Source organism: Pseudorasbora parva, chromosome 20, assembly GCF_024679245.1.
Source record: "Pseudorasbora parva isolate DD20220531a chromosome 20, ASM2467924v1, whole genome shotgun sequence".
Classification (NCBI taxonomy): Eukaryota; Metazoa; Chordata; class Actinopteri; order Cypriniformes; family Gobionidae; genus Pseudorasbora; species Pseudorasbora parva.
In genome coordinates, this window is record NC_090191.1 from 13,786,341 (window position 1) to 13,795,145 (window position 8,805).

Below are 8,805 nucleotides of genomic sequence, written 5' to 3' on the forward strand. Positions count from 1 at the left end.
CTAAATGTTAAAATTGTGTAAAAAAAAAAAAAAAACCCTGATCCTGATGGTGCTGCTGGATGGGATGGAATGGGATGCCATAATAGAGACCCTGGTAAGGCCTCTGCCAGTGGGACATCATCTGGGATGGTCTCCAGAGTATTTGTGCATATTTCCACTGTCCACTGCATTGTCTACCAATGGGTTTGCAGGGCTAACACAATCGACGGCTGTCATGTCGCTGCAATATTTTATATGCTGCATTTCATTTTTGTCTTGGTTATATAGCTTCACAATTCTCTTAATTGCCTCTTACAAATAGTCGTGGTCAGCGGGTACCTCCTCCAGGGCAGACACCTCAGCAGACAGCTGGTCTCTCCATGGAGCACCACTGACTGTCTCCAAATCCTGCTCCCCATCATCCTCTGCCATATCCTCCTCGTGCTCATCCTCCGGGGCTACGATGTCACCAACCCCAAGGCAGATGTTCTGGAGGATGGCACAGGCTGTTATGACCTGAAATGGTAAAAAAGGGAACAAAAGTATAGCTTTACAAAAATAAATCCGTTTCTACTTTCACAGTATTTTGCAAATGTCTTTGCAGTTGACTTACATGAGGTACAAAGGTGTGGTGCACCTCCAGCGCAGCCCTGAACCTGGTCTTCATCATCCCAAAAGCACGCTCTATAATAGTGCGTGCCCTGGAATGATGGACGTTAAAGCACTGGGCTCCCACACCTTGTACTGGCCTCTTGTAGGGAGTGATGAGGGGGAGTGGGTGTTGGAGACATGGGTACCCTCCGTCTGCCAGGATGAAGTGCCCTGGAGGAGGGTACGCTGACCTCCTGCACAGTGGGCTGTGGCGGAGCACTCGTGCGTCATGCACTGACCCCGGCCAGCCCACGTAGCTGTCAATGAAGCCGCCCTGATGGTCACAAACTGCCTGCAGGATTATAGATGGAAACAGTTTCCTGTTCCTGTAGCACTGACCATCAGGGCCGCTTGGAGGCTTGATACGGACATGGCAGCCGTCGATTGCTCCTGCAGCTTTCAGGAAAGCTCTGTGCCTTGCCAGCCCTGCAAACCCATGGCAAACTGCTTCCAACTTCTTTTGGGTGTTGGGGAGGTGGATAACTTTGTGGCGAATGGCCACCACCTCCTCAGCGACTCGGTGGACAATGCGGTGGACAGTGGAATGGGGCATGTCAAATGCTCTGGAGACTACCCTGTATGATCTGCCACACGCCAGCCAGAAAAGAAACACCAGGGTCTCAATTGTGACACCCCATCCGTGTTGTCTTTGACTTCTCTACAGACCCAGCAGCACTGTCAGGGCCTCCCCACTCAGACGATAGTCAGGACGTGTGTCACCATCTCCAAAAAACCTTTCCAGCAGTGGGGCACTGACGTTTATCCTGCAGTTCTGATCTGATTTAGGGAAAGAAGGAAAAGAGAAATTACGTACAGCTATATGACAAAGTGGGCTAATTGGTGGAAGAAATATAAAGATACTTGAGTAAACTACTTTTAGTAACTACTAATAGCACATAAATGCAGTCCATTTAGTCGTGTAAAATCTCCCAAGCGCTAACAGGCTCATTTAGTCCGTTGTTAAAGATGTACTTAAGTTCTGTCGCGCTGATGTTGAGCCCCTCTGCTGCAAAGACGAACCGGTGTGCAAACTCCTTCACGCTGGTTTCCCTCCTGCCGGAGGGAAAGGAGCTTGCGCCGTCGTCCTGCCATCGGTGAAGCAGAGGGGCAGGGAGATGGGAAAAGGATACAATATATATATATATATATATATATATATATATATGGGTTTTTCTGCAACTACGGGCACTTTTGACTATCCCAATTTTTAAAAAATCAACCTTTTTGAATTTACATTTTAACCATCATGGTCTGTAATACATATAACAATGTACACAAAATGTAATGTAGTCGTTAAGATTTTAATCTGGAACATGTTTATTTTTTATGTTTTTTGGGTCATCTTCTTAAAAAGTGTCCTTACCGCAACGTTACAATAACGTTCATTTCATACATTTTCCTTTATTTGTTTCAAAAAAAAAAATATCATATTTAAATAGCTTTTTCAAATTTGACGCAGTTTTGTAAATACTGATATAAAATAATAATATACAAAATAGGGAATTTCATGTTTTTTTCTATGCCATGTAAAAAATTACAGAAACCTTAGATGTCAATTGTCTCCATACGCACAAAATGTAACATTTTTTTTTTTTTTGTAACAGATTTTTTTGTAACAGATTTTGCAATTTCAATGTGTAAATCATGTCAGCTTAAGTGTTAAAATATTTTTTTTGCAAATTAAAATGTGAAAAAAATAGAAATAAAGCAGTGCTGCGGTAATGACATCATAAAAATGATCAGTAAATAATACAAAGAATTTTAAGATGATTTAAATGAATCTGTATATTAAACAAGTCCATTTGAAATAATATCGGTAAGTGAGTGGGTTGGAAGCAGATTAATAACACCTGTCTCTTGTTCCAGAAATGGGCGCGGAGAGGGTACAAAACACCGGTGGGGGATGGGGGAGAGAGAGAGTCGTGCTGCGTTCCAGTTCGTTTTCATCATGCCCTTCACTCGCAAACTTCCCTCCGTCTCGTTCACTCGGATGTGCGTCATGCCTACGTTGCATGAGTGCCCACTACTGGCGGAAACTTTTCAAATGGACTGAACTGGAACGCCCTAAGCCCTTGATCACTTGGAATCCACTATGGAGTTGATATATTATTTATTTTTTACCTTTACGAAACTGTTTAATGCAGCATTCTATATGTATATGGATGTGTTTGGGTTGTTTTAAATGTTTTTAAAAATAGTTATAGTTGTTTGTGGTGGGGTAAATTAAACGTGATATGTGGTGACGTCACAATCGCGTTGCATTGTGGTATATGAAGCTGCCTGAAGTGTACATATGAAGTAGACTCGCTCACTCGGTCAAAATCGAGGGAGCAAGGGTCTGTCCATACAAACTTCCCTTGTCCACTTCACGAAGTGGAACACACTTAAAAATGGCGGCAGGGATTCCCCCAAGGGGAAGTGCTTAGGGAAGTTTGCAAGTGCGTGTCTTAAAGTGGAGTGGAACGCAGCATCGGACTGTTGATGCGACACACGAGACCCTGAGTTTGACCCGGAAGCCGGAAGTGCTGTGAACCGGAAGTTACTGTTGTTTATGAGTTTGACTGAAGACACACGCCTGAGTGTGTTACTGACTTTGATATACGAAAATAAAAGAGAAGCATCAACAGTCCAGCCGACCCCCGTGTCCTCTTCCTTCCTTATCATATCGAACTTGTTACATACACTTTATATTTTTGTCTTGTTTGTAGGCCTATTTAAAACATCTGAAAATTATGAAATCAAGAGGCATTTACAAGTTTTGTTTTGGGTGAAAAAATATGTGTGTCTATTTTTATATCTATGGTTCAGAGCAGTCAACAGGTATTCTGTGACAAATGATGGTAGAATACACCTACTATCACATACCTTTAGAACACCGAGAACCAAGGCTAATCGCACAGTAAATTCACAACATAATTTACCGGCTGCAAATCTGCGACGACACAAACTTGTGTCAAAACAAAGTGCTGGGTGCATTGGAAGTTAGCTATGAGGACTACTTTCAGGTGCTGCATAAGCTGAACCCATGGTACGGCCGCAAAGTTACAAGATTACTACGCAGGAATCAGAAAATAGAAAATCTATATCAGTATTTAAATCTACATTTTTCATTTTCCGTTGGTCTTGGTATACAATTTAACTACAGAATAGTCAAGTTTTAAATAGGAAAATATTATCTTTGACAAAATAAAGTCTTTGGTCATTTTGGAGAGCGATGCTAATGGACTAATACGATTCAATGATGTATGCTAAGCTATGCTAAAAGTTACAGAGATCAGCTGAATGAATTAAAAAATGGTAAAACTCACCTGTTTAACTCTAAAGGACTTTTTTTTTAAAAGTGGTGTTTCTTTAATGTGTGAAAAAACGTAGTTTGAAGACTTTTTCAGCCGATAATATAGTTTAAATAAAACAATAAAATGTATAGTTTAAAGCTCTAATCTGTAATTTATAAAAAGTGCCTATTTGAACATTTTTTCTTCCGTTTTCGGAGTTGTGAGATCCAGGCGATCAGTGGCACTCAGCGTTCTTTAACACCGGCAAGATCAGCCTTTCCTTGGCCAGTCCTTCTCACATTTGTCGCTGGCTCTGGTGTCTCTGTGGTGTCTCGTGCTATAATTTGTATTTTGTATACGGGTTTCCTGGCAAATCTCTTTTTCTGCTCCAATCTTGTGAAATGGCTGACGTAGATTTTGTTGAGAGTGTAGCTGCGCTTTATTTTGTTTGGAAGGCTGAAAAGCGGTGTAGACTCATTCGGCACTGTGTCTGGGTCCATCAGATCCTTCAGAGGCGCACCCAGCTCGGTGAGTTTAATCAACTCCTCCAAGAGCTGCGCCTGGATGATGGCCACTTTCAGCGGTCCTTCAGACTGAGACGGTCTGATGACATGTTGTCCCGTGTTGGTGGGAGGATTTCCCTCCAGGATACAAACTACAGGCGCTGTATTCCACCTGCATGTGTCTCCGGTCAGTAAATCATTTCATATTCTGTGATTACAAGTAATTAATGACTGATAAGAATGTAGTTCGGGTCAAGGATGTAAGGAAGAAGGCGGGGTCGGCGTGACTGGGACTGGTAACTTTATTTCTCTTTATCAAACACAAAGTACGCACGTTGGCGTTCAGCTCAAACATTCAAAACTCTCTTTCAACTTTTCAATAACAGCTCTGTTCGTTGTCGTCCTCCAGCAGCCCCACACAGTCCCAGTCCAGATCTCTCTCTCTCGTCTCCCTCTGCTGTGGCTTTTAAAGCCTAGTTCACACTGCCCGATTTTTGCCCCGATTTTGAGTCGCCGACAGGTTTTGTGAAATCGCCGACAAATGCCCGAGATCACAGGCAAATCGGTGCTCGTGCACGCGAGTGACAATCACGCAGTGTGAATAATCAAAGACGCGATCAGAGAGAATCGCCGACGAGTCGCCGACGCCTGTGAGATATTTGGCATGCTTAATATCTGGACCTGTCGGCGATTGAAACTCCTGCTGTGTGAAATGAGTTCTGACTGAAAATTACACCGACAGCCAATGAGAGAGTGAGATACAGGGCAGCAGGAGGTTCAGGGAGGAGTTATAGAGCAGAATTTCAGTATTTTAATAGATATATTTACAATTCTATCAAACAGAAACAAAGGCCAAACATTTGCACATCCAGCCACAGCAGCAGCACATTAAATAATTATTTATTTACCTCAAACTGTCTTTGCAGAACACAATCCTGGCTCCCTCTGTCTCTCCAACAATTTCTTCCGCCATAATCTTTTTTCTTTTTCTCCACAAATCAGCGCAAATACAATTTGAAGCAAACTTTGTGCAGTTTATCATTTTTAATAACAATTCCAAGTCTCGCGCGAGAACTCCGGTCTGACGCACGTGTGATCTCGCGTTGTTTACTTGTCACATCGCACGTGTGTTTGGGAAACGTAGTTTGCACACCGGAGAGCGAGAGAGTTGTCGGCGATTCTTCCTCTTGTTCAGTCATGCAGTGTGAACTCCTCTGTCGTCAAACCATCGTGCAGTGTGAACACAGCAGTGACTGAATGATACCCCAGATAGTCATGCAGTGTGAATAGAGCAGTGACCCGACGAGTTTGAAAATCGTGCAGTGTGAACTAGGCTTAAGCCGTCTCTCCACGCCAACTACTGCAATCAGATACAGGTGTTATTCATTTGCACTTAACCCACTTACGCCCCGCTCGGCTCCGCCTCCTCTCTCCCTCTGCCGATCCCGCAAAACCACGCCTCCCCTGCCACAAAGAACATATAATTATATAACATATCTAACAGACATATATTCTCTCATATATTGTGAACACACAGTTATCAAAATGGGTGTTTAATTATTATTATGATTATTATTCATCTGTTTACTGAAATGGGGAAATTGAATTAAATTTTGAAATGTTGAAACAACAGTCAAACTGGGTTTTGAATTATGTAGGTAATTGCTATATTATAATATAGAGTAATAGTTTGTTTTTGCAATGTAGCAAGCAAATCAAAACAAATGCTAAATTATGGGCATTTATCAAGCTTGTTTAACTGTAAAAAAAACTCAAAAACACCAGTACTGTACCAGTGTTATATGAAATTGCAATTTGCATTATAACAATGTTTATTTCTCTCTCTCTCTCTCTCTCTCTCTCTCTCTCTCTCTCTCTCTCTCTCTCTCTCTCTCTCTCTCTCTCTCTCTCTCTCTCTCTCTCTCTCTCTCTCTCTCTCTCTCTCTCTCTCTCTCTCTCCTCTCTCCCTCCCTCCCTCCCAGATATCTTACCACTGGAGACTCCTTCCGGACCATTGCCAGCAGCTTCAGTGTTAGTGTCTCCACTGTCTGCAAGGTTGTCCCAGACGTGGTGACTGCCATTTTTGGATTACTTGGAGTACGAGTTCATGGCTGTGCCCTCCACGGCTGAATGGAGGTCCATTACAAAGGGGTTTCGAGGAGAGGTGGAACTCTGCTGTGGAGCACTGGATGGCAGGCAAGTCCTGATCAAGACACGATGGCACGATGGTTACGATAGCAGCTGGCAGCAAAAAATATCAGCTCCTGATATCAGCATCTTTTTACCAGAAAATGTATGTTTTTTTTATGACTCAAACAGTAATTCAATGATTGGATACTTAATTGTGAACAATTGAGGCAGAAGATTTTTAAGGTAAGACCTCTGAAAAATATTTTATCAACTTGTAATCTCCAAAAAACTGCTTGTAAACCCAACATATCAAGCTAACTGCTAGCCAAGCTAACATTCCGTGGCAGTTAATTCAGTTGAGACCAACATGGGCCTGCACAAAGCTGAGGCATTTTTCAAAAATGAAGAGGAGTTGGAGATAATATACCCAGCTGAAGTTAAATCTATCAAAGATAAGAAAAAGATTAAAGAAATTATCATGAGAGAGAACCCAGAGATACTGCTGTCTGACTACAGCGGAGCAGAAGACAACAGAGTCCGATGTAACCTGCTCTTCTTCACTGAATATCCATCACTCTGGCACACCATCCTCTGCTCTGCCATGACATGTAGAAGGAAAGGAGGCATCAGCAAAGGCAGACAACTTACTCTGGAAGGAGACAATGACACAAAGCTAACAGTGAACCTCTATCACAATGGTACAGTCATGATCCAGGGACCAGAATCCAGCCTTAAAGAATTACAGAGCAACTTTAAAGACCTTAAATCGGAGGTTCAGAAGATTAAAAAAGATCCTGAAGTGAGGAGAATCACAGAAGATGCACGCTGCACCAACATGAACCCCAGCCCAAGAACTATCAGAGAGACCCATTAGCACTCCTTCATCTCCAAAGATAAAGGCCTTGAAGGACAACATTGCCAATTTGGAGCAGGAGTTCTTCCTGTTTAAAGAGGAAACTGCCAACAACCTCCCCCAGCTCCTGAACCTGACCAGCCATGACAGCAATGAACAACTTCAACAGCTCTGCTCTGCTGTGAGACACCTGGAAGAGGGCAATCAGGAGCTGCGACAGGAGCTGAGGAGGGTGAGAGAGGAACTGGCTCGTAGAGAACAACACGGCCACACCCTGGAGAGACTGCTGGAGGAGACCAGAAACCAGCTGCACACAATTCAACATCAACAGTGTGTCAACACACAAACACACAACACCTCCACTCCTGATCCCATCCCAAACTCTCCTCACCATCAGCAGTGTGTCAACACACAACCTCAGAGCTCCTTTACTCCTGATCCCATCCCAAGCTCTTCTCACCATCAGCAGTGTGTCAACACACAACCTCAGAGCTCCTTTATTTATACAGTCCGTCAACCTCCCCAGAGCCTCAAGAGAATAGAGAACCGCAGCACCACACAGAGCCACCCACCATCAACAACAGCATTACACAAAAGCACCAGCAGAGAACAGAACAGTAAAGACAACATCGTCATCCTCTGTGACTCCAACGGCCACCATCTTGACTACAGACGACTGTTTCCGCAGAGATCTGTGAAGAAGCTCTGGTGTCCCACCTCACACTCTGCTTTGAGACTGCTGCAAGAGGGTGCACTGGGCGAGCCAACACACATCATTATTCACACTGGAACGAACGACCTCAGTGCTAAAAGGACGGACGTCACTAAAGCCCTGTCCAATGTGGTGAGAACCGCCAGGAGAATCTACCCCAGAGCCAAGGTCATCATCTCAAATCTTCTACCTCGCAGAGACGTGCCGCAAAGGACCATCAACAACATCAACGCGGAGATAGCTAGAGTCTGCGCTCCAATACCAAATGTCCACATAGCCGACCATCAGCACATCACACACAAGCATCTGTATGACCACATCCACAACCATCGAGAGGGCATGAGACTGTTCGCGAAAACCATCAAGGACTCAGCTCTGAGAAGCCCTCAGAGAACCCATCCTGACCTAGAGGTCAGGCAGACAGACAGCTACGCCGCTGTAGTGGCAGGACGAGGTAGCGCAGACACCAGCGACCTCACCCAGATAAAACACATGCTGAAAATCATGTGATAACCTGTTAACTTAAGTTCTCACAGTGTCTGTAGACAGGTACCAGAATTACTTCTTAATTCATTTTTATTTTTTGTTTAATTTGTAAAATTGATTCACTCCCTATATTTCTATATATCATATATATTACCTTTTTAATTGATTAATCTATATTTTAAAACATAATTTGGTCATGAATTCATACATTTTTCT

General features: G+C 43.3%; 1 pseudogene; it reads right to left on the reverse strand.

The window, feature by feature from the left end:
* Window positions 1–291: 291 nt before the first annotated feature.
* LOC137049080 (putative nuclease HARBI1) lies at window positions 292–6,489 on the reverse strand (annotated as a pseudogene).
* Window positions 6,490–8,805: the final 2,316 nt, after the last annotated feature.